Here is a 25681-nt window from a genome sequence, read left to right on the forward strand (position 1 = left end):
CGAACATTAACTTCTTAGATAACCACAGTACCTTTGTCCAAACTCACAAGGAAACGTTCCTACCATACAGTCATCCTGCATATCTGCGGGGGGTAGATTCCAGGACCCCCAGTGGATGCTTGAAACCACGGATAGTATGAACCTAATATATACTTATTTATATAATATATTAAAAATATGTTTTTTCTATATTACATACCTATAATAAAGTTTAGCTTAAAAATTAGGCACAGTAGGACTTTCACAACAACAATAACAAAATAAAATAGAGACTTCAAAGCAACACACTATAGTAAAAGTTACATGGGGGCGCCGGGGTGGCTCAGTCAGTTAAGCCTCTGCTTTTGGCTCAGGTCATGATCTCAGGGTCCTGGGATCGAGCCCAGCATCAGGCTCCCTGCTCAGCGGGGAGCTGCTTCCCTTCCTCTCTCTCTGCCTGCTTGGGATCTCTGTTTGTCAAATAAGTAAACAAAATCTTTTTAAAAAATAAATAAAAACAATTTTTTAAAAAGTTTTGTGAAACGTGGTCTGTCTCTCTCTCAAAATATTGTGCTGCACTCACCTTTCTTCTTTGATAAGGTGAGAGGATATCGTGGCCACGTGAGGGGAGGACGTGGGGTGGGTGACACAGGCACGGGGATGTGACATCAGGCTACTGTTGACCTACTGATGATGCGGCAGGAAGAGGATCGTCTGCTCAGGACACGGCTGACCTCCAGCCCCGGAAACGTGGAAAGCCAAAGCACAGAGAAGGGGCGACTACCGCACCACGAACTAAATGCTAGATTGATTGGGGTTTTGCCAGTGTTTCCACCAATGTCCTTCCTTCCAGGGTCCAGTGCAGGCTACCATGTTGCCCATAGCCCCATGTTTTTTAATGGATGAAAGGACAGAAATGTCATTCTTCATCAGCTCCACGGGCCCTCCCGACGCAGAGCTCTTAACAAGGCTGTCTCCACCGCGGGCAGAGGATCTGCACAAGCCCCCGGTGCTGGTGCGTCGGGGTCTCCCTGGCCAGGAAGTGGGTTTGCTGAGCGCCTCAGTGCACAGAGGGGCAGAGCTCTGGATGAAGGAAGGAAGGTCAGGGGTGGCTTCTTGCTAGCTTGGAGGTCCACAGGGAGAATTCTGGAACTGTGCTAGACCGCGCGGATGGGAAGGGGGAACCCCCAAAGCTTCGGAGCGGCTCCGTGTTCTGCTGCTTGGCACACACACACCCCTCAGCCCTAAGCCAGGCCTTCCTGGAGCTCAGAGGGCGGCTCTGCATCCAGACTTGAATGAGAGTCACAAGTCCCAGCCTGTTCCTCGAGCCCACACGTGTGAGTCCTCCCAAGGAGCCCAGTCAGGGCACCTGATGGTGGGCACCTCTGAGTCCCAGCCCCCCCTGGGAGCCCGGAGCTGGCCAGGCCCCCAAAAGCCATGGAGGGAAGGCCCCGTTGGCTCAGATGAGGACGGGACAATGGCCCCTTTTTCCGGCAGCTGGCAGAGCCTTTCAGGCCCTGAGCTTCTGAATGCCCATTGGAGCCAGACACTGGGCTCTGTTTCGCGGGCAGCCCTGTGCCAGGCCCACCACCGCCCAGAGAGAAGGAGCCTTTCTTTCCCGTTGGCCAAAGCCAAGGCTCCCAAAAGAGCATCGGCGGCAAGGGGGGCTGACCTTTGTTCAGGAACCGGCTTCCCACCACCCTCACCCAACCTCCGCTTGGGAACCTCAGAGCTGGACGGGGAAGCGTGTCACCCGCACTGCGGGTCAGGCCAGCTCCCTCCTGACTCTGAAGCTACAGGATTCCCAGCCCTGCTTGGCGCACTGCCTCCACCCCTCCCTTCCCATTCTCCAGCCGCTCTGGAGGCCTCTCACAGAGCTCAGCCTGCGGGCCCCAAAAGGGGGGCTTACCCAGCTGGCCGGTGTGGGGCTGTGCTGGGGCCCGCTGAGCCACCCAGGTGCCTCTTCGGTCTCTTTTTTAAAATCATCTCTTTGTGGGCACCTGGGTGGCTCAGTCGGTTAAGCCTCTGCCTTCACCTCAGGTCACGATCCCAGAGACTAGGGATCGAGTCCCCCATTGGGCTCCCTGCTCAGCGGAGAGCCTGCTTCTCCCTCTCCCTCTGTCTGCCGCTCTGCCTACTTATGCTCTCTGTCTGTCAAATAAATAAATAAAATCTTTTTAAAAAATGATCTCTTTGCACCAATAACTCTTCAGCCATGTCTGTGTTAACATACTCTTTCCCTCTCCCCAAATTATTTTGTTAATTCTAACCTGTTGGGTTTTTAATTTTCATGTTGTTTTCATTGTGGTAAGATAGAGATAACAAACTTTACCATATTAACCATTTTTTTCTATTGTGAATTTCTATTGTGAATTTTCCATTGTGAATGGATTCACCATTTTTAAGTTAAACAATTCAGAGGCATTAAGCACATCCACAATGTTGTGCAACCATCGCCACCATCTATTTCCAGAACTTTCTCATCATCCCAAACATAAACTCAGTGACTCTTGATAACATTCATTCCCCCTTGTCCAGCCCCTGGTAACCTCTTTCTACTTCTGGTTTCTATGAACTTGCCTGTTCTAGACTCCTCATATAAGTGGAATCTTACAATATGAGTCCTTTTGCATCTTCACTTGTTGGCCTTAATAATAAATATGTAGGCTTGGGGCACCTGGGTGGCTCAGTGGGTTAAAGCCTCTGCCTTCGGCTCAGGTCATGATCCCAGGGTCCTGGGATCGAGCCCCACATTGGGTTCTCTGCTCAACGGGGAGCCTGCTTCTCTCTCTCTCTCTCTCTCTGCCTGCTTGTAATCTCTGCCTGTCAAATAAAAAAAAAAAAAAAAAAAAAGAAAAGAAATGTAGGCTTCAAGCCCGCACATTTCAATTACTTATCCTCTCCTTAACTCCGTGCTCTACATGGGCATGAATTCCAACAACTCCTAGCTCTACATTGGCCCCATGGGCAGGTTCCAATGGTTGGAAATGTCCAAGTGACCTCCAGTGTCGTTTGTGTCTCCAAGCCCTACCTCTGCCATAGTGAACTTGGAGAAACAGGATTTGAGTCACTTGGTTTTATTTGTATTAAAAAAAAAAAATTTTTTTTTGTATTTAAAATTTTAAACAGGGGTGATTGGCTGGCTTAGTAGAGCATGTAACTCTTGATCTCAGGGTTGTAAGTTCGAACCCCACATTGGAAGGTAAGGATTATTTAAAAATAAAATCTTTTTTTAAAAGATTCCATTTGTTTACTTAAGAGAGAGAGAGAGACAGTGTGCAAAGCGGGGGGAGGGAGAGGCAGAGAGAGAAGCAGACTCCCCACAAAGCGGGGAGCCCAACGTGAGGCTCAATCCCAGGACCCTGGGATCATGACTTGAGCTGAAGGCAGACACTTAACCAACTGAGCCACCCAAGTGCCCCCAAAATAAAATCTTTGAAATAATAAAATAAAATAAAATTTTAAACAGTGAACCAGAGAGCAAGTTCTAAGGACATAGCAGTTTTGTTAGGAAAGTGCAAATTTTAGATTAAACAGGAAGTGTTTTTACTGAATTTGAACAACTTATTTAAAATGAAGTGTCTTGGGGTGCCTGGGTGGCTCAGTGGGTTAAGCCTCTGCCTTTGGCTCAGGTCATGATCCCAGGGTCCTGGGTTCGAGCCCCGCATTGGGCTCTCTGCTCAGCGTGGAGCCTGCTTCCCCCCTCTCTCTGCCTGCCTCTTTGCCTACTTGTGATCTCTGTCTGTCAAATAAATAAATAAAATCTTTAAAAAAATAAAATGAAGTGTCTTCTTTTTAAATTGTTCCTATTTAATTCTAATGTAATTTTATTCAATACCGGGACACACCAATACATGGGTATATGTCCCTCCCTCTTAAAAAAATAATGTAAAAGTGTGTGTCCATGTTTTCCCTTTTTGTACTATAATGATTATTGTATCTGTAATTTCATTTCTTTTTGAAATGGCGTGAGCTTATAGATAAAATTCAATAAAAGAAAATTTTGGCTGCCTGCCATTTATCTACTGCTATTCATTTCATGATTATTGAAATGACTGCCAATAATTTTGTCTTATAGAAGAGGAATGGTGTTAAGTATCTGTGCAGAGATATGCTAGCCATGCCCGGAAACAAACACGAACGTCGCACACAGCTAAATGCCCCAAGCCTCTGATCATGGGGAGGGTAGGTCTCAGTGGACAGCAGTCCTGGTGATGGAAAGGTGGGTCACTGCCCACTGGCCTGTGCCCAGGCTGGGTGCTGTTGGACAAAATGGGGTCTGGAGCAGACAGACAGGGGAGCGCCTCCTACTCAGACCCCAGGGGATCTCTGGAGCCTGCAGAACCCCCACCCCTCCCCCAAAGATCTCTTCCTCGCTGCACTTCCAAGGTCTACCACGAGGTGCCGCTGTGGCAAAGAGCCTACAGGCCCCGTCCAAGACTACTACTGGGCAAAGATTGCGGGGCGCCCTCCTTATGCCAGGCACTGTACCCCGCCCTGGGGATTCCAGATGAGTAAGGTACAACCTCTTGTCCCCAAATATTGCACAGCCTGGCGGGGGGGGGGGGAGCAGACGGGGACTGGCCAATGGTTGCACTGTATGTTTCCATCAGTAGGAGAGATCCCTCCAGCACAGCGGGAGATCCAGGCAAACTGAGCCCTGGAGGAAACATAGGAGCCAGGAGCAGGCGACTAGTGCTTTGACGGGAGACAGAGGTATGCACAGGCCTGGAAGTGAGCCAGGATGTGGGAGTAGTCAGAGGCGGCACTGGTCATGGAGGGTCTTTAGTCCCAGCCTAAAGACCTTGGTCTTTCCCATTTGAGACAAAAGGGAGTCACCCAAAGGTCTGCTTAGAAATACGCTTAGAGGGGCGCCTGGGTGGCTCAGTGGGTTGAGGGTCTGCCTTCAGCTCAGGTCATGATCCCAGCTCCACATCGGGCTCTCTGCTCAGCAGGGAGCCTGCTTCCTCCTCTCTCTCTCTCTGTCTGCCTCTCTGCCTGCTTGCATCTCTATCTATCAAATAAATAAATAAAATCTTTTTTAAAAAAATGGAGAAGAGCCACCCCCCATTAAGAATATGTATGTATATACTCATAAATATTCACAGACTATAGCTACAAGATATACCACAATGATGGCCATTAGGGGTGGGGGGCACAGGGAGGAGGGAGACTTACATTGTGTGCATTTTGTTCATATTGAATTTGGAGCCACGGAATGAATCACCTTTCTGAAAAAAATAAAAAATTATTAAATTGTAAAATCTTTATAATTTAAAAAGAAGAAGCTAAGATGACTCTGGCTGTGTTGTGTAGGATGAGTTGGAGAGACTAGAGGCAGGGGGGCTGGGGGTGGGTGTGAGCAGGGGGCTGAGTCTCCAGCCTGGTGACAGGACCAGTGTTCAGCTTATGAGCTTTTCTGAGACGACTAAGATATAAGGGGCATGAAAAGCAAAAGTTTCGCTTGCAGATCTTTAAAAGAAAACTGCAAATCCAAATGAACAAATGCTGAATTAGTTGTCTGTGGGATAGAACTCATGCTAACCAGCAGTCACCATACAACTCATAGAGTACAATTTTGGTCAATGTGAGCGCATGTCAGTAGGTTTGATATTGGAAAAGGGATGTCCCAGGGAGCCCTACGGGACCGGCTTCCATTCTACATTTCCAGGACCGAAGTCAAGCACCAGGGAGATTCAGAAATCACGCCCAGACCTGGAGCAAGTTTCTGGAGCTACAGATACTCCCAGACATGCTCACACTGAGGTCTCCTCCTGCACCAGGTAAGAAATTTGAGCAGCGGCAGGAGGAGGCAGCTGCCAGCAGTGGGGCTCTTTCAAGGAAGGGATATATGGACAAATATGGTGGAATATCTGCCGTGAAAGGGAACCTTGAGACCGTGATGGTCAACCCCCTCCTTGGGCAGAGGAGGAAGCTCAGCCCAGAGAGGGACAGAGACTGCCCCAAAGCCACACAGCCAGTTAGCTGCAGAACTGAGACGCACCCCACCTCTTCTTCCTCTCCGCCCTTGGTGGCATTCACTTGGCCACATGGATGTCCTGGAGGTTCCACTCTCAAAGCCAGGAGATGACCGCTAGGGTGTCCCTCAGCCCTCCTCAGGCAGAACTGTTAGCCAGTCATGCTCTATAAGGGTTGTTGGCAGGATTCAGAGGCAACTCCAAATCCCAGGTCTGGCACACGGGTGTACCTTCTGGGGAGAGGAGTGGACAGGAGGTCCTGGTACAGGTTTCTGAATATTTGCCTGACCCAGGAAGGCTCAAGGAACCATTTGTGTCGCAGACCTGTGAGCTAGCCTTCCCCACCGCATAGTTTCCATGCCCTGGCAGGCCTCCTTCATATCAACATATGATCACCCAGCCTTACAACCCTAATGTACACAAAGTAATGGATTTTCAGATTTGATTACATAACAACTAAAAATCACATGTGGCCAAAAAAAAAAAAAAAAAAAAAAGCCTTATTTGAAGTTAAATTAAAAAAAAAAAAAATGATAATTTGGGGCACCTGGGTGGCTCAGAGGGTTAAAGCCTCTGCCTTCGGCTCAGGTCGTGATCTCAGGGTTCTGGGATCGAGCCCCGCATCGGGCTCTCTGCTCGGCAGGGAGCCTGCTTCCCCCTCTCCCTCTGCCTGCCTCTCTGCCTGCTTGTGATCTCTGTCAAATAAATAAATAAAATCTTTTTAAAAAATGACAATTGGCAGAAAACAACATAAACAAAGGAGGAAGAGTATAATAGACAGTTAGGACAGATTAATTTTCTAAAAGATGAGTAACCCACAGAAGGCAAGCGAGATAGCAGGGAAGGAGTTTTTTGGTTCTTGTTGTTTTTTTTTCTTTTAAGATTATTTATTTATTTGTCAGAGATAGAGAGACAGAGCACACAAGCAGGCAGAGTGGCAGGCAGAGGCAGAGAGGGAAGCAGGCTCCCTCCTGAGGAAGGAGTCCGATGCAGGACTCGATCCCAGGACCCTAGGATCATGACCTGAGCCGAAGGCAGCAGCTTAACCGACTGAGCCACCCAGGCGTCCCAGCAGGGAAGGAGTTTTGTACAACAGAAGGAGCCGGACAAATCAGAGCGTCAGTGTTTTAGAAGAAGTCAAGGGAAGGAGGGTTATACTCTCTCAGGGGGCATGGGACCAGCCTCCTCTGTCCTGGACTCCTCTCTTTCTGGCTGAGAAACAAGAGTATTTTCTGTGCCAGTCAGAAACCACACACATGCCCGCACGCATCCTCTCTCCCGAGAGCCCCTCTGTGTGTCTTCTAAGAGTTTTCAGTCCCAGGAACGGACTGCAGCAGTAGACATGAATCCTATTAGAAACAGCTGAGCTGGCAGCAGAGAATCTGCTTCCTCCTCTCTCTCTGCCTGCCTCCTTGCCTACTTGTGATCTCTGTCTGTCAAATAAATAAATAAAATTAAAAAAAAAAAAAAAAAAGAAAGAAAGAAACAGCTGAGCTGGAGGCCTAGCGTGAACACTGGGTCACCTCTACGACCTTCGGCCCTCCTCCTTCCTTCTAAAAGAATCCCAGTTTGGGGGCTCCTGGGTGGCTCAGTGGGTTAGAGCCTCTGCCTTAGGCTCAGGTCCTGGGATTGAGCCCCGTATCCCGCTCTCTGCTCAGCGGGGAGCCCGCTTCCCCTCCTCTCTCTCTGCCTGCCTCTCTGCCTAATATTCCAGTCCACCCAAATAAAGGACTCCTGACTGGACCAGACTAGAGGTTTTCCAGAGGAGCAGCAGGATCCCTACAAGCACGGACACTTCTGTGGGACATTTCCGGTTGTCACAGTGATTCGGGCCCTGCAGATATTTGGTAAGCTGGGGTGGGGGCTAGAGTGCCTGACACTTGCAATAACAAAACCTTGGTCTGAATCCCACCAGACTTTCAAATGTTCCACTGAATAGAGACACAAATGCAAAATCTGAGCCTAGAATCTAATCCTACTTTACATATTAACAGAGAAGTTTTTTGTACAGGTTTTTTTTTTTTTTAAGATTTTATTTATTTGACAGACAGAGATCACAAGCAGACAGAGAGGCAGGCAGAGAGAGAGAGGAGGAAGCAGGCTCCCTGCTGAGCAGAGAGCCTGATTCGGGGCTCGATCCCAGAACCCTGAGACCATGACCTGAGCCGAAGACAGAGGCTTTAACCCACTGGGCCACCCAGACGCCCCGTACAGCTTCAGTACATATACAGACTATATTCCACAGCACAGCAACCACCGGGTACATTGAGAAGCCTTGTGTTCTGTGGTGTCTAGAATCTTCCCAAGAGTTATTATGTCAACACAGTCATGTACCAGGTGGCAGTGTAGCCACCAGAACAATCCACCTGTATCTTCCGCCATCCATCACTGCCACATTCATGGAGATTTTAGATGCAGGTGAAGGCATTTGATTGTTTTGTTTTGTCCTCTAGAATACTTGCACCTGAGCATGTATCTTGAAAAACATGTTTTTTTATTGTATATTTCACTTTCTTTTCCTTTTATACTTAGGGCTCTGGATTACTGGATTTTTGGGGGTTTTGGGGGGTTGTGATTATATGCCCAAGCAGGTTCTATTTTCTAAGATTTATTTATATATTTGACAGAGATCACAAGTAGGCAGACAGGCAGGCAGAGAGAGAGGGGGAAGCAGGCTCCCTGCTGAGCAGAGAGCCCAATGGGGGGCTTGATCACAGGTCCCTGAGATCATGACCTGAGCCGAAGGCAGAGACTTTAACCCACTGAGCCCCCCAGGCGCCCCAGTGGGTTCTGTTTTCTACATATTACATAAGGATAGTAATATTTACTATGGAAAGCAGGCACCAGGCTTGATGGGACTGGGAACCATTGGTCTGGACCGGCTGGAGCCATCTGTCACTCCACGGACTGGGCGGAGCGCTTTCCTCTCCTCTTCTTCTTTGGCATGGACAAGCAGGCAATCATATGGCTCTCGTGGTTACTGGCAGCTGCCCTGTGACCGTGAAAGGGGAATGTTCCCAAGGACAAAGCCAGTGTGGAAGATGAAGATGGACAAACTGGGACCTTGGTGACCTCCCTGAGCCTTGATGCTGTGACATTCAAGGACTCTTTCCTCTGGACCTCCAGCTCTACTGGGAAGGCAGCAGCCTTCCAACCAACTGTTGGGTACGGTGGCATAAAGCGTTTGGTTAAAATGGCACTGCAGCCGTGCTTTCCTCTTCAGAAAGAGGGAATCCCAGGGACCAAGGATACACTCTCATCTTACTGTTGATACCAGCACGGCTGTTGATGTTTCTGACCTTCTAAAGGCCACCAGGAGTCATGACTTAGAAGGGACAACAGCCATAGGTTTTTCTCCACCTCTGAGAAATATTCTTAGGGCTCAAAGTGGGTCTAGCAGAAAAGCCACGAGTCTAGGTCTCCATAAGAACTTGAGATTGGTGGGTGCCTGGGTGTCTCAATGGGTTAAAGTCTCTACCTTAGGCTGAGGGCATGATTCCAGGGTCCTGGGATCGAGCCCCACATCAGGTTCTCTGCTCGGCAGGGAGCCTCTTCCCTCTCTCTCTCTGCCTGCCTCTCTGCCTACTTGTGATCTCTGTCAAATAAATAAATAAAATCTTTTTTAAAAAAGAGAACTTAAGGGTGGCTCAGTGGGTTAAGCCACTGCCTTTGACTCGGGTCATGATCTCAGGGTCCTGGGATGGAGTCCCGCATCAGGCTCTCTGCTCAGCAGGGAGCCTGCTTCCTCCTCTCTCTCTCTGCCTGCCTCTCTGCCTACTTGTGATCTCTGTCTGTCAAATAAATAAATAAAATCTTTAAAAAAAAAAAAAAGAGAGAGAGAGAGAACTTAAGATTGGGTAAACCAAAATGGACACAGTACAAACCACATGAAAGCCAGCTTGGCAGAATCACAGCCTGTTACACACATCTGGAAGGAACTTGGGAATTATCTGGTCCAGTTCTCCTGTGGATCAGTCTGCATAACATTGCCATGCTGCAGTATCAAACAACCCCAAATCTTAGCGGCGTGAAGCAACATCATTTATCTCTCATTCATGCTTACATGCCCACTGCAGCTCGGTGAGGGGTCTCTGCTCATCATAATGACTCAGGGACGCAGGCCTAAGGGATCTCCATATGGACCTGTACTTCCACAACCACCAAGAACATGGCCAAGCTTAAACTAATTGTCCCTTAAAGGTGTTCTGGAAAGTGTCACACACCTCTTCTATTCATATTTTATTGGCCAAAACAAGTCTTGTGACCATGCCTGTGTTCACCAGGCATGCAACAAAGGGCTGGGATGTTTAATCCTCCTGTAGGAAGAACCAGTGACGGGGACGGGGACACTGAATATGGGGGAACCCTATGACATGTCCCACATCTGGCTTGCAGCCTCTGGGGCCATCCTGATTCTACCTGGGCTCCCAGAGGAACCTTCCCGTGGGAGCAGATCTAACTGTGTATGCTTCCATCCGACGGCCTTCTGGGAGACCCCATCCCTGACCAGACCAAGTTCAGACTGTCAGCCTGATCATCAAAGCCATGTCCCTGCCCCCCTTCTTGGGCTGCTCTCCCTTGATCCCCCACTTAGTCATCTATCCATAACCATCTACTGAATGCTGACCACCATGCCGAATTCTGGGCAAGAAAGCATACGCAAGACCAATCCTGTGAGCCCCTCGGGGCCAGAACCACCTCTGTTTGTACCTAAAGACTCCCAGATCAGCAGCCCACCCACCAAGGCTTTCATACCTCAAGGGCTTTACCTAAAGCCCTGCCATTCTTCCTCCTCCCACTTCGAGCCTGGATCCTTCCTGACTTCCGCAGGTTGGGCTGTGTCACTCCGGCACACAGCAGCCTCCCAAACCCCCGTGATGTGTTATTATGGGGCTTGTTCGGTTGTCTGTCTCCCCCAGCAGACCACAGGCTCCTCCAAGATCATGGTGGGTAACTCTCTCTAGCAAACAGTAACAATTTAAATGTTCAACCATAAAGAATTGTTAAATAGGTCACAGGTATTCCTATTCTGGAATATTAAAAAATACTAAAAATGATGGGGTAACACTCTTTGAATGAACACGCCTCCTTTGAAATTATTCCAGCTGCGATACAGCTTACCCACGGCAATAACCTGAGTGTCCACCAAGAGAGTACTGGTCAAATGCGTTAGAGTCCAGAATTGCACAGAATGCAGGTATTAAAGCTAGGGGGGGGGGCGCATGGGTGGCTCAGTCAGTTAAGCGTCTGCCTTCTGCTCAGGTCATGATCTCAGGGTCCTGGGATCAAGCCCCGCATGGGGCTCCCTGCTCAGTGGGGAACCTGCTTCTCCCTCTCCCTCTCTGCCAACGACTCTGCCTACTGGTGCTCTCTCACATCAAAGAAATAAATACAATATTTTTTATTTAACAGAAAAAGATTAAGAAAAAAATTCTCTTTTTTAAAAGAGAAGAACAGGGACTGGCTCATTTCGTGGAACATGTGACTCTTGATCTTTGGATTGTGGGTTTGAGCCCCACGTTGGATGGAAAGATGACTTAAAAATAAAATAAAATCGCGGGGGGGGGGTGCCTGGGTGGCTCAGCCGTTGAGCGTCTGCCTTTGGCTCAGGTCATGATCCCAGCATCCTGGGATGGAGCCCCGCATCGGGCTCCCTGCTCAGCGGGAAGCCTGCTTCTCCCTCTTCCACTCCCCCTGTTTGTGTTCCCTCTCTCACTGTGTCTCTCTCTGTCAAATAAATAAATAAATAAAATCTTTTAAAATAAATAAATAAATAAAATCTTGGGGCACCTGGCTGGCTCCGTCGTTGGGCGTCTGCCTTCGGCTCAGGTCATGATCCCGGGGTCCCGAGATTGAGCCCTGTATCCGGCTCCCCGCTCAGTGCGGAGTCCCCTTCTCCCTCTCCCACTCCCCCCGCTTGTGTTCCCGTTCTCGCTGTGTCTCTTTCTGTCAAATAAAATGATAAAGTCTTAAAAAAAATAGTCAACTCTATACATGCTGGTATGGACCCATCTCCAAATACACTGTGAACTGAGGTGCAAAACAGGGTGTATCGTGTACTTTCCTGCACAAAGTAGATCCTGCCGGGAAATATGTGTGCTTGTACACAAGGTGGAATCTCTCTAAATAGACACAAAGCAAACTGGTATTAGCAGCTGCCTCTGAGCGGGGGAGCCAGGGTTGGGGCCCCACATAGGAGATTTACCATGCTGTCTACACTTTGCCCAGATGAAATATTTGTTACAACATGCTTAGAAAAAAAAAAAAGTTAGGAAGAAATATAACATCCAGGGGATCATTCAAGACACCTTGTTATCTGGAAGTAATAAATTCAGATTTTAAATTGTAGGTACAATAGGACCCCTATTTTTGTAGAAAAAAATGTACACTACATCTCAATGTACAGAAAAATGTTGGGGCGCCTGGCTGGCTCAGTTGGTAGAGCACGCAACTCTTGATCTTGGGGTTGTAAGCTCAAGCCCCACCTTGGGTGCAGAGATTGGGAGGAAGTGAGGAAGGGAGGAGCTGCATTATGTACCACTTTAACTTAGATCATGACCTTGCCTTTGGCTCAGGTCATGATCTCAGGGTCCTGGGATCGAGTCCCGCATCGGGTTCTCTGCTCAGCAGGGAGCCTGCTTCCTCCTCTCTCTCTCTGCCTACTTGTGATCTCTCTCTGTCAAATAAATAAATAAAATCTTAAAAAAAATTCAAACTTTAAGAAAGGGTATAAACGAAAACATAACTCCCTTTCCCTCCATTCAGCTGCCTGTAGCCTCTGCTCAGTTCTTCTCTCTCCAAAATTTGGTAAGAGTCTGTGAGTCTGGGGGCAGGACCACAGGGGGTAGTTTCTTTTGTGCTTTCCTGAAATTTCTAATTTTTTCTAAATATACCTATATTACTATGGAAATAAGAAAAGTCTATATACTTCTTTTTTTTTTTTTTTAATTTATCAGAGAGAGAGAGGGACAGAGAGCGAGCACAGGCAGACAGAATGGCAGGCAGACGCAGAGGAAGAAGCAGGCTCCCTGCCGAGCAAGGAGCCCGATGTGGGACTCGATCCCAGGACGCTGGGATCATGACCTGAGCTGAAGGCAGCGGCTTAACCCACTGAGCCACCCAGGCGTCCCAAAAGTCTATATAAAGGGTTCAGAATTAAGAGAGCCCTGGACCTCCATCCGTCCATCTATCCTTCCTTCCTTCCTTCCTCTTTACAGAAACAGGCTTGGCGCTCCTAGGCCACTGGTCAGCAGCTTGGGGGGCAGAAGCCACATTTCTAAGTTTCAGGAAAGGCCTCTACTTCCATTCTTAATAAAACCCTCCTTCCTCACCTGCTCTGACGTCACTGCCACCACCCTCCCCTCCCTCTCCACACCTGGGCCACCCCAGCCGGGGCCTCCTTTCAGATTCGAAGTCAGCCCAAGGGAGAAGCAGCTCCTGTTACCCTGTTGATTCGTCCGAGGGACTGAACGCGGGAACTCTCCTGTGTCTCGTCCTTCCTCAGAGAGTTTCTAGAAACCAACCCGAAAAACAGAAAGGCAAGAAAGGAACCGAGCTGAAGAATTCCTCTTTCACAAGAGGCCAGGTTAAAAACAACAGGCCTTGTTAAAACCCGCACCTTAATGAGACTCCTTCCCAGCCTAATTGTCGCCATGGCAATGACCCCTAGCGGCCATCTTTAATTAACTTGGCGTCAGAGTCACCAAATGAGCTCCTCCAGTAAATTGCCCGCCAGCCCAGGCAGTCACGCGGCCCCTCCTCTGTCCTTTGGCCTCTGGCGGGGCTTTCTTCTTTACCTCCCGATTCTCCCGGCAGGGCTGGGGCGGGCCGGACCCATGGTAACACTAACAATAGCAAAAGCAGCAGTAGTAGTAGTAATAGAGCATATCAACGCATGCATTTATCATGCATACGATCGAGCAATTTCTATGCAATAACTCTTAAAATCCTCACAGGAATCTGATGAGGGACGCACCATTACCACCCACATTTTTCAGAGGAGGAAACTGAGGCATGGAGAAACTAAGCCGGTAAGTGGCAGGGCTGGGATTTAAACACAGGCTCTGTGGGGGTGCGTGGGGTGCTCAGTCCCTGAAGGGTCTGACTTTTTGCTCAGGTCAGGATCTCAGGGTCCTGGGATAGAGCCTCGACTGAGGCTCCGCACTCAGCAGGGAGTCTGCTTCTTCCTCTCCCTCTCCCTTCTCCCCTCACCCCTGCTTGGGCTCTTGTGCTCTCGCTCTCTCTCTCTCAAATAAATAAATAAAATCTTAAAAAAAAAAAAAAAAAAAAAAGCACAGGCACTGTGGTAATCCAGGGCCACCCTTATAATCCCTCCACTGGAAATGAATGAAGTTCAGAGGGTCACCTGCTTCTCCTGAGCCCAGTAAAGACCTGGAGTTTCCCACCTGCGGCTTCCCAGCTGGGTGACCTTGAGCCACTTACTTCACATCTCTGAGCCTGCTTCCTCATCTAGAACAGGGAAGGTGATGAAACTGGGGCAGGAGTGGGAGCAGGGGCCCTAGAGCCTCATCAGCTCTGTTCCCTGAAGATGCCCGAATCCACCAGAACCTTCCTGTTGTCTTTATTTATTTATTTATTTATTTTTGAAAATTGTTTTCTTTTAAGTGGTTTTTTTTTTTTTAAGATTTTATTTATTTGACAGAGAGAGAGAAAGCACGAGTAGGCAGAGAGGCAGGCAGAGAGAGAGAGGAGGAAGCAGGCTCCCCGCTGAGCAGAGAGCCCGATGCGGGGCTCGATCCCAGGACCCTGGGATCATGACCTGAGCCAAAGGCAGAGGCTTTAACCCACTGAGCCACCCAGGCGCCCCCTTCCTGTTGTCTTGATGCTGGTGTGTTTTCGGAGGTGAGATGGCATGAGGGTTAAGAGATAATAAACGTGCTGACCCATGCAAAGCCCGCAGCAGGGTGCCTGCCCATAGTAAGTGTTCAGTGAATTTGTGCTGCTTTTATTTTCACAAAGTGGATGGCCGTGAGAAAGACCTCCTCCAGGATACAGCTAACAGTCAGGAACATCGGCAAAAAGAAGTAGAGGAGGCCCAATTGCTACCAGTGTTAGAACCTATGGGCAAGGGCTCTGGCACCTTTGGGAGAATACTGTGGAGCAGCGGAGCGAGCTGCTGACCAAAGATGGTTGCCTCCATCTCACTCTGGCCTTGCCCACTGAACACGCTTACATCAGTCTAACCAGATCAGATCGGGAGATCCAGGTGCCAGCCACCAAGGTGCACTAAGCCAGAGGAAGCAAGAAAAATTAACAGGCACCCCCCCACACACAACACACACATCCCAGGGACGCTCCCTAAAAGGCGCACCAGACCTTCTGCTTACGTTCAAGGGGCCAGAAGTTCGCGCCTGTGCATGCCTAGTTCCAAGACAGGATGGGATTGCAGTGTTCACTGGGGGAAGCCATAGGGAAAGAAAAATGATCTGCAGGCTTTGCCACAAACCTTCAAGTCCTTCTTCATAGCACCCCAGAGTAATATTTCCAAACCGCAACTTCTGGCCAAGTCTAAATCCTTCAATGGCTCTCCACTGCCTACAGCATGAGCTCCAAATTTATGAGTGGATTTAAAGACACTACAGAATCTGGCTCCATTGCTTTCCCACTCGCCCTTCATTCTAGCCACACCAGGCCACGGGCCATTCTCTAACTGAACCATGCTTCCATGACTCCGTGCCCTTGTCCATGCTCAGAATCCCGTATTTTCTCTTCTCCATCTAATTAGAACATCTACCTCCACTCTTGGGCCTTCTTAGGGACAGAGAGGAAGGGATGGGCTGCGTAGGCAGAAAGGGGTGTAGATTCAGACTTGGGCTGGAAGCAGAGGGAGCCTTCTGCTGTCCAGGGCTGAAGAAAGGCCTGAGGGCCGCCCTGGGTGGCTCAGATAGTTAAGTGTCTGCCTTCGGTTCAGGCCATGATCCCAGGGTCCTCAGAGTGAGCCCTGCATCAGGCTGCCTGGTGGGGAACCTGCTTCTCCCTCTCCCCCTACTGTACCCTGTGCTTGTGCCCTCTTGCTCTGTCAAATAAATAAAATATTTTGTTTTTTAATTTTTTAAAAGATTTTATTTATTTATTTGACAGAGAGGCAGCACAAGTAGGCAGAGCAGCAGGCAGAGGGAAAGGGAGAAGCAGGCTCCCCGCCGAGCAGAAAGCCCCACGCAGGGCTCAATCCCAGGACTCTGGAATCACAACCTGAGCTGAAGGCAGCTGCTTAACCAACCAAACCACCCAGGAGGCCCAAATAAAATCTTTTAAAAAATGGGGGAGGCGCGCCTGGGTGGCTCAGTGGGTTAAGCCTCTGCTTTCAGCTCAGGTCATGATCCCAGGGTCCTGGGATGCAGCCCCGCATCAGGCTCTCTGCTCAGCAGGGAGCTTGCTTCCCCCTCTCTCTCTGCCTACCCTTCTGCCTACTTGTGACCTCTGTCTGTCAAATAAATAAATAAATTCTTTAAAAATTTTTTTTTCCTTTAAGAAAACTTAAAATAAAGGCCTGAGCTGGAGATGTGTCAGCCTTACGTGTGCCAGCAGGAGGCAAACTTGAGCTACCTTTCAGCCTCGGACCTAGGAAAGGATGATGGATACCAATTTTTCTTCGACCCCAATCTGACAAATGAAGAAATTGAGATTTAGAGGCAGGAAGTAACTTACCCAAGGTCACACAGTGGCAAAGTAGAGGCCCCTGGTTCCCCATTGGTGTTCACACTACACCTGCATTCGTAGGGCTGTAGCCTGTATATATAGATGTTTTATAGGGCAGGGAACAGTCTTGAGGTCATCATACCAGGAGGTGTGATTCACCAGACACACGATGGGCAAGGATGTGCCCAGAGGCCTTAGTCTCTCAGCAGCTCCCTTGGCAGCCTCAGGACAACACACACACCCTTGGGGCCTGGGAGCTGCACTTAGCCTGGCTCTATAGTTCTCCCATGACCTTGGGAGGGGGCCCAGAACACCTCAATAGAGGTCAAGGAGGCTAGGAAGCATCCAAGACCACATGAATCAATCTTCTGTCCTCAGTCCACTTCCCTACTGTGGCCTCAGGCACCTGAAGCACAAGGTTTGCCTTTGTCCCTGCCCTTGGTGCTTGAGACTGGGGGCATCACCCTTCCCCACCAGACATTGTTCCAAATGCAGACACAGAGCTAGACAGCCTGCCTCTGCTTCTCAAGACTGCTTGCCCTTCATGGCTGCTTGGGGATTACCCTGGTCTTAGGGTCCCCACAGGCTGTCGGGGACATGGCACTCTCCCAACCCAGGTGCCTGAGAGGAAGTCCACTACCATCTGCATAAATGACCAGGCAAACAGAGCTAGGCTACATTTGGGGGTGTGATGTCTTTCCCAACTTGAAAATAAAGTAAAAACAGGTGTCCAGTGCTTTTCCAAGGGCAGACTGGGCAAGGAAGGTGACCCTGGAGGGCCTTGAATTCAGGAGTACGGCTTACCAAAGGGTCCAAGGTCTTAGACTCAGACTCGCTGGCTGGCAGGAGGCAAGAACAGCTTGATGCTTCTAGCACCAGTCCCAGTCTGGTCCCCACAAGGGCAAGGGGCTGTGAAGCTCTGATCCCAGAAGAGTGAATATCAAACCATTTCCCCAGCTCAAATGAAGAAGATCTTGAGCTCAAATGAAAAATTCGACCTTCTTAAAAGCTCCCTTAAACATGTGTACCCTGAACATCTTATTAAGACAAAGACTGACCCTTAGAACTGGACTTTAGAAGCATATGGGAAGACTAAGGGTGTAGTCTTCCAACAGGGCACCTTTCTGACTGAAAATAGTTAGCCCAGCACCTCGCTCCCTCTTGGGGTTCCCTCCCTTTGGCCTTCCTGTCGGCTCCCAGTCCACCTTCCTCTTCCTTAGCCTGCCTGAGTTCGCCAACACCAGCTACTATTTCCTCCTGCTGCCTCTTGGTCTTTCCTCTAGTCACCCCCTGCACCTCCATTTCTTAAAAAGAACCTCTTCCAGGGCACCTGGGTGACTCAGTGGGTTAAGCCTCTGCCTTTGGCTCAGGTCATGATCTCAGGGTCCTGGGATTGAGCCCCGCATCGGGCTCTCTGCTCGGTGGGGAGCCTGCTTCCCTCTCTCTCTGCCTGCCTCTCTGCCTACTTGTGATTTCTCTCTGTCCAATAAATAAGTAAAATCTTAAAAAAAAAAAAAAAAAAAAAAAAAGAACCTCTTCCAGGCTGTATCCAAGGGTTCAGTTCCCAAATCCTCATTTTAGCTGACCTGTAGGCATATAGGACCCTTTTGAATCCTCCTTCCTTCTTAAGACTTTTTGCCCCTGGTCTCAAGTTCACTACTTCCTCTGTTCTCTTCCTACTTAAAGACTCTGCCTCTTGATCTCCTCTTACTGATTCTCCTTGTCTTCCTCCCCTCAAAATCAGGCTATCCCAGTCAGGCCTTAGGACATTTTTCTTCCTTCTACACTGAATCCATAGTGATTTCATCTTGCCTCATGATTTTAAATAAGATCAATAGGGTGACGACTCCCAGGTTAAAACCTCCATCCTGGACCTCTCCCCTGAATGCCAGGCTTATACATCCAGTTGCCTTTGGGGCTTCCCCCCAACCAACTATGCCCCCAACTATCTAATATACCTCTCTAATTTAACATGTCCAGGGCCAAGCCAATGTCCTCACCTCCAAAACTCGATTTCTCCTTCTACCTTCCCAGTTTCTGAAAAACAGACTCCGTCCTTCCAGGAGCTCACATCAAAACTCCCAATGTCATCCTTGACTCCAGTTCTCCTCTCACATTCCGCCTTCAGTCCCTCAGTAAATCACAGCAGTTCTGTCCTCAAAATGCGTAAGTAATAAGCCAGTTCACTCACCAATCCCTGCCATCCTGATAGGTGTTCAAAGTGGGAGAAGCAGGCAGGGGCCAGGTCATTGAGCAGGAGAGCTCTCTTGACGGTGGCAAGAAATTTAAGTTCTACTCTGAATTATAGGAGAAACCACAGGAAGAGTTTAAATATGACGGGATTTGCCTCTTGAATAAACCACTCTGGAGGCACCTGGGGGACTCAGTGGGTTAAGCCCCTGCCTTTGGCTCAGGTCATGATCTCCGGGTGCTGGGATCGAGCCAGGCATCGGGCTCTCTGCTCAACAGGGAGTCTGCTTTCCCCTCCCTCTCTGCCTAACTCTCTGCCTACTTATGATCTCTCTCTGTCTGTCAAATAAATAAATAAAATCTTCTAAAAAAATTTTTAAAAAGAAAAAGAAAAAACCACTCTGGTGCTGAGTGAGGAATGGATTAAGGGGGTGAGACTAGAGATGGTGAGACCAATTAGGTGGATATTGAGGTTGGGAGTAGGAATGATGATGGTGTGGATTACTTTTCTTCTATGAAGAATCGTCCACCTCGATGCCCCCAGGAGCCTGTTTCAGAGGCAGGAAGATGGGCCCTGGGGGTGGCTGGGTGAGCACACTTTGTCCATGACCTCAGCAGAGGGGGCCCGTGTTTCAGCACCACAGCATGGACAGCTCCAGCCCCAACCACCCCTAATAGTGGAGCGTGGGTGTCCAGCCCTTGCCCAGCGTGCCCCACAGAAGCCTGTGGCTAGGGGCCGGGTCCGTGGTCAGGCTTAGGGGAATACCCTTTCTTTGGAAATCTGCATTTGCAATCTTCTAAAATGCAGACAACAGTAATGAAGCTGCCCTGCCACACAAGGGCTCCATGAGTGTGGACAAGATAGCCACCCACGGACTGTAGGAACACCAAAGATAGAGGTTGCCAGAGAGAGAGCCCCCTTAAGAGCCTCTTAAGATAGTTTGTCACGGAACCCGGAGTTTATTTCCCCGACTTGGGTGATCAAAAATAAGCCGCTGCCTTCGGCTCGGGTCATGATCTCAGGGTCCTGGGATCGAGTCCCACATCGGGCTCTCTGCTCGGCAGGGAGCCTGCTTCCCTCTCTCTCTGCCTGCCTCTCTGCCTACTTGTGATCTCTGTCAAATAAATAAATAAAATCTTTAAAAAAAAATGAAGCTGAGTTTGCAGCAGGTTGGATTAAGGGATTGTTGGAAACCTATTGTCCTGGCGTTTCCCCCCGCAGACCCTGGTGGCCAGCACCTTGTGTGTGGCGTCTCTGCAGACAGAGGGCTGGAGAACTAAGTTGCTTCTCCCGAGAGTTGGACAATCCTTCCAGAGCCAGCACAGATTTTCTCTTTGTGATAACAGAGTTTCTCTGGGATGGATTGGTCCTGCACCCTGCTGTTCCTGCCTCTGCCCGCACCCCTGCCACCCTAACCAAATCTAGTTTCACTTGATGTGTTCAAACTGGTTTGATTTTCTTATTTGGAACTCAGCAGGATTCCTACTCCCAGAGTTGAAGAGCACCACTCGGGATCAGCAGACTGAAGGGACCTTGCTGTGCCAATTCAGGCTTCTGAAGGCTTAGTTTTGCTGGGTCAGGGAAGCCCAGTGGGGCCTCAGGATTTCTCTCTTTGAAATGACCTCTGCATTTCTGGTTCCCCCAAAAAGGAGATTCCTCTCAGCTTCCCAGGCAGACCCTGGCCTTAGGGATATCAGCTAACCACAACAGGAGCCCATCAGGGCATCCGCAGTGCCTGACACATGGCTACACCCTGAGGTGACCCAGCTCCCTGCCAGGTCCACAAGGTCATCTCGCCACCTACTTGGCCCTCACTCCTCCTACTTGGCCCTTGGACAAGGTTTCTTAGTGTGAACAGGGGCCAGATCCTGACCTCTGACATCCCAGCTCCTTCTCTTTTACCTCATTCACCAAGTGACCTTGGGCAAGTCACTTTTCACTTTATTGCTCTCAGCCTCAGTTTCTCCACCTGTGAAATGGGGCGGGGGTGGTGGGAGTAATTCCTCCCAGGAGACTACTATTTTAGGAGTCCTTGAGACAAAAGTACGCCTCTTATCATAGTTCCAATAAGTGTTGTTCTGATATTAAGATGCCTTGGGGTGCCTGAGTGGCTCAGTGGGTTGAGGCCTCTGCCTTCGGCTGGGGTCATGATCCCAGGGTCCTGGGATCCAGCTCCACATTGGGCTCTCTACTGGGCAGGGAGGCTGCTTCCCTCTCTCTCTCTGCCTGCCTCTCTGCCTAATTGTGATCTGTCAAATAAATAAATGAAATCTTAAAAAAAAAAAAAAAGATATAGGTGCCCTCCTGGAAAGGGGAGTACCTGTGGAGACTTCCCAGAATTAAGGGAGACTTCCCCCATTCCCAACCAGTGCATGTTCTGTCTCTCTAGACCTTCTGGGACCTTCCCTGAGGATTGGGTAGACATGTTCACATACATTTTATAGATGGGAAAAGTAAGACCCGGGAGGGGACCTGCCTTGCCCAGGGTCCCCCTTCAGTTCCTCAGACCAGGATTCCAAGTGAAGGGGGCCTTAGCCCTCAGCCAGTTACCTTATGTGCCTCTCTTCCCTCCCCCAGTCCCAGCACACCTGTTCAGGAATTTCTAAAGGAGCGTAGGGAGCCATGGCTGTTCCAGGAACAAGAGGGTTCACCTCCCCATATATCAAGACCTCAACTCCTTCACCTATAAAATGAGAACGATGAAACTCTGCAGATGAGTGTAAGGATTAAATGGGATTTAAAAATTTAAAAACCCAGCAATGCCTCCAGCACCTGGTTCTACAGATGTCCACTGTGGGACTTACCATCTCCCTGAAGCAGCCCACATGGCCCAGAGCCAACCCTTATGGTTCCAAATGGCTGAGAGAGGTTTAAATGGACCAGTGTCACGCCATTGGAAATGTGGCACTCCACGACTCCAAGCCAGCCTCTCTTGAAGGGTTTCGGAGGGCAGGAGCCAGGTTCCAATCCAAAAGCCAAAGGTGGGGAGCCCACAGGGTTGTCGAGGCTGCCTACACCCGTGCTGGGGTTGCTGGCTCCCATGATCCCTAGGCTCTCAGGAGCACGGGAAGCAGAAGGATCATGTCCCAGGCCGATCCCACCCTGTGCAGATCCCACCACCCAATCACACCCTGATTGGGGGTGGGGGGGGATCCCTCTGGTCCTGGGGCAGGAGAACAGCTACAGTGGTTCATTCCTCAACGTCTTTCTGATTCCTGCATATTCAAGCTGAGACTCAAACTGGTTTTTAATTAGCAGCACTGATGGACTGTTGGCAGCTCTGATATTTTACACCATCTAGGAGAACAACTGCCACTACGCACAAACGTATATACATACCAGGGCTCATCGAATTAGCTGTTCTCCCCGGTGCGGACCCATCACCTGGCGGTGTTGGAGAAAACGTGGTGCGGCCAGCCGCAGAATCAGGAATATCATGATCAAGGCCAGTTCCGACGTGGCGCGCCACCTCAGGCTAAGGGGGATCCGGGCTTTACCTCTTCCCGGGTCTGCGCAGAGGTGGCAGTAAGGGCTGGAAGGAGGGGTACAGTTCTCACTTCCAAACTGCGTTGAAGGGGATCCCTTATGCCCACGCCTTTAGGCTACATGCAAAGTCTCTCCACCACACTACCCGAGAAGTACAGGGAGCGTGCTCCGAGCTGAGTGCTGGGGCCTCAGCGGAGAAGCAGAAGGCACGGCCCTCCACCAGCCGGGCTTCCCTAGCACCGTCCCCACCAGGACCCAAACACGGGTCACGCCTTAGCGAAGAGACCCTCGTGCTCAAAAGGCCGACCTCCACATCTGCACTCCAGGGCAGCTCACTGCGCCACCCATGCCCCCAACTTCCCGGCCGTCCTGCCCTTGCAACGCCGCCCAGCCCTAGGCGGTACACTGTACACAGTAGGTGCTCTGTCAAGAGTAACTCCCTTCGGCTTCCCTTAGCTAGAGCCCTCCGCGCTGCGGCGGCTCGGGCCCCCCCTGCTGGCTCACTCAGGTAATGACCTGCGCCCCCACTACCGGGGAAAGCTGGAAAGCTGTTTTTTTTTTTTTGTTTTTTTGTTTTTTTGTTTTTTAACTATAGGGAACCCGCCTATCACCCTCTTCCTACCTGGGCCCCATCCCCAACTTCCTCCAAAAGTACATGCGAGAGGCTTCCAGGAAAATCTTATTTTCTGGTAATTTTATCATAAACGCAAGTAAAATGAAAAAATGGACTCATTCACTCAATAAATATTTACTGAACACCTCGTATTAACCACCAGGGCCAACACTGAGCACTTACTGCCTGCAACGCTTTGTTGGGCTTTTCTACAGGTATTAGCTCATTTAACCCTCACAACTTTGCTATTAGGCTCTCCAGAGCCCCAAGCCCCATCCATTATTTTACACCATTGTGAAAAACACTGTCGTAAAATTTAAAAAAAAAAAAAAAAAAAAAAAGACATTGGACGTGGCTTCAAAGCATTCCTTGTTCTCTAATTTCCCTGGGGAATCTCTCCTAGAAAGAGAAACAGATGAATGTTTTATCCAGAGAGAGATGTTGGAGTTTTGCTGGTCATTGCCTGGGTATCTGTAATTGCCTCAGCAATTACAATTATACTTGTAAATAAAACCAGGCAAATCACCAGCAGCTTGAGATCCCCATCCCACCCGTTTGAAACTGTACTTCCTTCCAGAAGAGAAGGGAGTGAATCTTAGTAAGATTCAGTGGCCAGAAATCATGAAGGAATTTGACCTACAGCTCTCCCCACCTCAAAGTGGATCCCGCTCTTTATGAGCCTCTCGTTTGTTCCTGGGGACATCGAATTAGGCCCCAACCCCACCAGGGCTTCAGCACAGCTTTAGTGCCTGGCATAAGAGCCTGTGCAAAGTGAGTGAAGGGGCAACACCCACTTGGAAAGAATGCCTTGGTGAGAAAGCCACGGACCCAGTCCAGAAGGCTAAGAATCGTAGAATGGAGATAGATCTTGGAGACAGAACTGGGAGACCAGCTAATCCATCATTTATCCAACACGGGTGCCCGAAGTTAAATGGGCTACCTTAATCCTTGATACCAATATTCCAGTGTGGAAACTGGAAACCCACTAGTCTCCAGTATGCCCCAGCCCCATCTTCATCCCCTGCCCAGGTCTGTGCATCATATGTGTCTGGTCACCCCTTTTAAGACTCTAAGTTCCTTTGAAGACAGACTTATATGTGACTCATCACTGCACTCCAAGCTCTGAGCACAGAGGAGGGGCTGAATGAAATCAGTTTCCCCATAAAGTCCCTAACTGGTGATCGTCCTGCCCCTGTTTGAATCCTCCTGGAAAGGAAACACTCACTATTTCTCCATAGTACTTCTTCTCCCGTGGGTCAGTTGGTAGGTTGGGTTCTTCCTTCTGTAGCTCCGCAGACCTAGCATTGGCCTCTGAGCCTTTCCTGAGACCTGGGGAAGACTACAGATTGTACCAGAGACCCAGATAGCAGCCTTCTGTCTTTGGAGCCCAGTCCAAAGGGCTAATCAAGAAAAAGGAAATTTCTCTTCCCAAGCGGCATGGGGAGACCCACCTGTGCTGCACAGGGGACTCCAGGCTCTCTGGGGTTCACGGCACAGTGTGTAGTTGCATGGGGCTAATCCTTCCCATCCTGATGTATATCTAGTCTAGGAGAGGCTGGCCTAGAAATGCCCAAATGCCATAATGGTATTTCGGTTCCATAGTATTTTCCTGAGTTTTCATGTGTCAATGTGGGCTGGGAGATGTGTGTGTCCACGCATATGTGTGTTTGTCAATTTCTGCATCTGAACACAGGCTAAGCACGGACCCAAGAATGTGACCAGAAGCAAGCTTACATCCCGAGGGTGCGGGGGGGGGGGGGAGGGTGTATGCACCACAGTGCGTACAAGCTGGCAAATATCCTATAGCCACAGAAGAAGTGGGATCCGGATGATCTTAGAGATATATGTATATATACGAGTGTGCAGGAGTATATGTGTATCATAAACAAAGCCCAGTCTGTGTGGCATGCTTGTGTGTGTGTGTGTGTGTGTGTGTACACAAACGGCAGTCTGTTTCTATGTCTGGGTGACAGTGTGTGTGGTACGCTGTCTATTTACAAACATTTCCCGCCCTGGTTCTTGTGATCTTGTGGCTGAGTGTGCATGGAGGTCAGTTTGTGTGTTTATGTGTGCTCACAATGGAATCCCAAATCTATCCGTGCGTGACTGTCTGTGTGCCTAGATGCGAAGTGATACCTGAATCAGGGTCTGCATGACTCTGGGGGGGTGTGAGCGTCCCACCTGCACCCCCAGCCTGGTTCCATAACCCCCTGACCTTGTGGACAGACTTGGGTGCTCTGAGCCTGGCCAGGGGAGCGTGGATAAGAGACTGGTGTTTATGGGCAACCTCGCCAGAGCCTTTGTCTGGTGCCCACTCCCTATGGCCCCGAAATTCCTCACCCTGGCAGGATCTTGGCTGTCCTTGCTCCCAGGCTGCCTTCCCTAAGGAGTCCCTTTAACTCACAGCCCCTTCCCGGCCAGGGGGCTGAGAGTTGGGGGATATTCATCTTGGGGAGTTTTTGTTCCGCCTCATGAAAGGCCTCAATGGCTGGGAATACCATTCTAATTACAGGGAAGCCCAGCTTATGTAGGGGACACAAAGGGCTGTGGTCTCATAGCAGGCTCCTTCCATCCGTCAAATAAGGCTGTCTAATGACGGGGTGAGAGCTGTGAATGCCTAAAACAAACTCGAAAAGGAGGGAAAATAAAGCCGCCGGGGGCTTAAAATATATTAAATTACCCTGATTAGGAGTCGTGGCTTTGCAGAGCTGGTTGGAGAAGCGGAGGAAGCAGAGAGTCCCACTGTTCCTGTGGGGGGGGAGAGGGGTCAGCAGG

The 25681-nt window shown here is 49.6% G+C and overlaps 1 long non-coding RNA gene across 2 annotated transcripts in view; it reads right to left on the minus strand.

Moving 5' to 3' along the window:
* The window catches only part of LOC131835614 (uncharacterized), a 47243-nt gene that overhangs the window by 9460 nt on the left and 12102 nt on the right, over nt 1-25681 (minus strand). Inside the window, exons 3-5 of one of the 2 annotated variants that reach the window (XR_009355272.1) lie at nt 25587-25654; nt 22147-22339; nt 5158-5210 (exon numbers count right to left, since the gene is read on the minus strand). This is a non-coding gene — a long non-coding RNA (uncharacterized LOC131835614). The remainder of the gene's footprint in view (nt 1-5157; nt 5211-22146; nt 22340-25586; nt 25655-25681) is intronic. The other variant, XR_009355271.1, reaches the window with a different exon arrangement.

This window comes from Mustela lutreola, chromosome 7 (assembly GCF_030435805.1).
Source record: "Mustela lutreola isolate mMusLut2 chromosome 7, mMusLut2.pri, whole genome shotgun sequence".
Lineage (NCBI taxonomy): Eukaryota > Metazoa > Chordata > Mammalia > Carnivora > Mustelidae > Mustela > Mustela lutreola.